This window comes from Cryptomeria japonica, chromosome 11 (genome assembly GCF_030272615.1).
Source record: "Cryptomeria japonica chromosome 11, Sugi_1.0, whole genome shotgun sequence".
In the NCBI taxonomy this organism is placed as follows: domain Eukaryota; kingdom Viridiplantae; phylum Streptophyta; class Pinopsida; order Cupressales; family Cupressaceae; genus Cryptomeria; species Cryptomeria japonica.
The window spans coordinates 347,431,002-347,434,706 of NC_081415.1; positions in this window are offsets into that span (position 1 = coordinate 347,431,002).

Sequence of the window (3,705 nt, forward strand, 5' to 3'; positions counted from 1 at the left end):
TTCAAGACACATTTCTTCATGCTCTAAATTATCCTCTTGACATGAGGTTGGACTTTGGATATGCATGGGGGATTCTGACAAGGAATCAATGTTTTGGCATGAAGGAAATGCACTTTGAACACTTGTGATGGATTATACCAAGGAATTAATGCTTGAACTTGAGGAAGAGGGACTTCGAATGGGGTCCTCTAAAATAGGTAATGGCAATAAAGTGCATGGTGGCATTGGGTCTTGTATTTTTGAAACATGACAAGGATGTGCATCATGAATTGGATTATCTTGGCAATCAATTATGGATAGCTCTTGGATAATTGCAACCTTGGGTGTATTGTTTGATGAGGACAATATGGAAGGTTCTTGTGAAACTTCTAAAGGTGTAGGGATAGATGCCACTAGAGAGTCAATTTGCTTGTGGGGGGATGAGTTGCTAGACATAAGTGTGTTATCTTGATCTTCTTCAAAGAACTCACTTGGTAGGTGCCTTAAGATCATTGTAATAAAGCCACCTTTCTTTTGAGGTTTTGACATAGTTGTATCTAGAATTTGAACTTGTTTGGCAAGGAGTTGCTTCTGGTCTGATGTCATGTTTTGATATTGGACTTGGTTCAATTGTTCTGACATGTTTGAAACTTGGGTTAGTGTGTGTTGCAAGTTTTGTTTTTGAATGTTTGGTTGCGGTTGTTGACATTGATATGTTGATTGAACTTGTTGATATTCTACCATTGGTTGAGCCATTTGTTGACATTGTATAGTTGGTTGGACATATTGTTGAAATTGGACCATTGGTTGTATTGGTTGAAAATCTGATTGATAGTAAAAACCTTCTTGTTCTTGTTGTGGAGGCACATAATGTTGTTGTTGATGTTGTCTCCTTTCTTGAAATTGTTTCATCATCTCTATTTGGGAGAGGAGAGCTGGTATGTCTGATCGTTCAAGAAGAGATCTTACATCAATTGGCTCAATCTTTGAATTTCGACCTGGAAATTTTTGAAACATTTTGGACATTTGTAATCTATTCTTCGCAACATTTTTCACTCTTTGTTCCAAAATCTCTTGTTCTTGAGCCAGCTTCTCCTCTAGTTTTTATATTTGGAGACTTGTTTCATCATAAAAAGTTTGATCGATATTGCCTTGTTGTTGGGTTGGATATAATTGTGATTGCATTATCGGTTGATATGTCAAACTTTGTTGCATCATTGGTGCTTGGAACCTTGTTTCAATAGACATGTCACTATGCAAATGCAATATTTTTGGAATTTTTCAAAGACAATATATGATATGCAACTAAATGCAAACTAAATGAATGAGAATGCAATCTATGGCAAGAATGCAACCTATGTTTTTGGTTGTTTTTCAAGATTTTGACAAACTTTTTGGAATGCAAATCTAAGAGAGACCCTTAGGAAATTGAAATGATGTCTAGACCTCAAAGGACAAAAGGACCAAGTGACAAAAGGACAAATGACAAAGTCTCCCCTATATGCTTGGATACTAAGCTAGGTTTGACCAAATGACAATAATGACATAAAAAGAAAAGGTTTGACAAGGTCTAGACTTCTTAACAATGACTTAGGGTTTATCAAAGATTTGGATTACTCAAGTATGACAAAACCTAGTTTTTGAGACTATATGCAAAGGGACAATTACTATGCAAATGACCTTAATATGATATGATAATAACCTAAACTTAATGAAGAGACTTAGGGTATGCAAAGTATGACAATGGTATTACTCTAATGCAAGAGGACATATGTAAATGAATGACCCTTATTGATATGCAAAGGAGTATGACTTAGGTGAAACCTAACCTTGGTACTTGACAATGACTTTTGCAAAATGCAACCTAGGATGAACCTAAATCTAAGTGACATGAATGTTGAGACAAGATTTTGAACAATGTTTGACAACCATGTTTGAAGGTGTTTTGAAGTTTGTTGGATGAAATGCTCTTATGTTTAACCTTGTTTTGAATCAATTTGTCTTGTTTTTGAAATAATATGCAATTCAACTTTTGACAAACAAAGAAGACAAGATATTTCAACTTAGACTCAATACAATCATGCTCATTCACATATTTCTTATGGTAGGCAAGGACATTAGGTACTTGAGAGGTAGACTTGTTATGGGATTCAAGGAGAATACATAGATGCTTGACCCCACGGGCTCCCCTCCATGGCACTCACTTCTCAGGGCAGCCAAGCATCAGTCCCCATGGAAATCTCCCCATGGCAAACTTAGTATCTCTTCCAAGTATCCAAACTTGTCCTTCTCAAGCAACTAGAAGGGTTTTTGGACTCTAAAAACAAGGTGTTTAGTAAGGATTTCTGTTAAGCGTTACTCCTTGATGTCACACGAGCTTGATTGAGACATTAAGCCCATCAAGATACCAAAAAAATGTAGTCACGCAAGAACGATTTAGACCGTGAGGTCCTACTTAGATATTGATATGAGAAAGAGTTCAAGGGTCATCACTTCCCAAGTAACTGCAATTCCCACGTAACCCTTCCTTCAAAGCTTTCGCCCATCAGGTATTTGTTTATAGTGAGTTAGAATTCCAAGGTATTCTATCCATACTCACTTTGGGTCGTTCCCTTCTCACGATTATCACTTGCTTGCAAAAGCAAATGGTCGGGAAGGTAGGCCCTCTAAGGGGGACAAACAATCAAAGACATGAGCGTGGTATTGAAGATCTGGATTTCTGATCACCCTAAAAAGAATGAGAGCATACTCTCCTACGCCAATGACAAACTCAACAATCAAATCAAGCATAGATTCATTCCATCCTATTTAGAAATCACTAGGTGCCTAAACATTAATTTCAAACACAAAGTTTAGTTGTATTCCAAGGCAACCTGCAAAAACCCAAGTCAGAAGTTTGATATGCTTAGTCTTTGACTATCGAACCTGCACAAAATGTTTTAGTAGTTTCATTTATTGCCTTTGTCATGCGTATGCCAAGGTGCTGCATAGAGAATCAGTACCAAAAACCAAAAAGCAAAAAACACAATGCAAAACAAACAATTTTCAAGTAAAACACTGCATTTTTACCTCTATTTCTAGACTTTACACAGGCGCAGAACTCATGACACAAGTGTAGAATGTCTTTAGCACAAGTGCAAAATGCTTAACACGGGCGCAAGTTGTCTTACATAGGCGCAGAAGTCCCCAGAAAACCCTGCACTACCCTGTTTTTGCATTTTTTGACCTACAAATCAACTCAAAAGCACTTCAAAAACACAGTTAAGGGGTTAGATGGTTAGTGTTCATGTCGGGTTCACCAATTAATGTAGCTAGGAAATCAGAAATCATCAAAGCAAGTCAAAATACTAATCTTAGCTCAATCACAAAAGAAGATTGCAATGATCAATCCTAACACACTCAATAGAGACATGAAAATGAAACATTCAAAACTAAAGACTCTGCAAACCAAATGTAGATCTAAATGCTTCCTTCATATAGCTCCATTGTCCTTCTTTCTTCTCCAAATAGCTTTGTTGTGGATCTCACCTACTAGTGCATGATCATGATATGAAAGCAAGTAGACAAGATGATTTCTCAAGAGTACTCGAAGCGTGATTGATTCGACAAAGTGATTAGAAATTTGATAATCTGATTATTAGATTGAGATTGAAGAAATTCATCCAATTTATAGACAAATTGGAGAGATGGATCAAATTAGCATGATTCAATTCAAATGGAAATTAC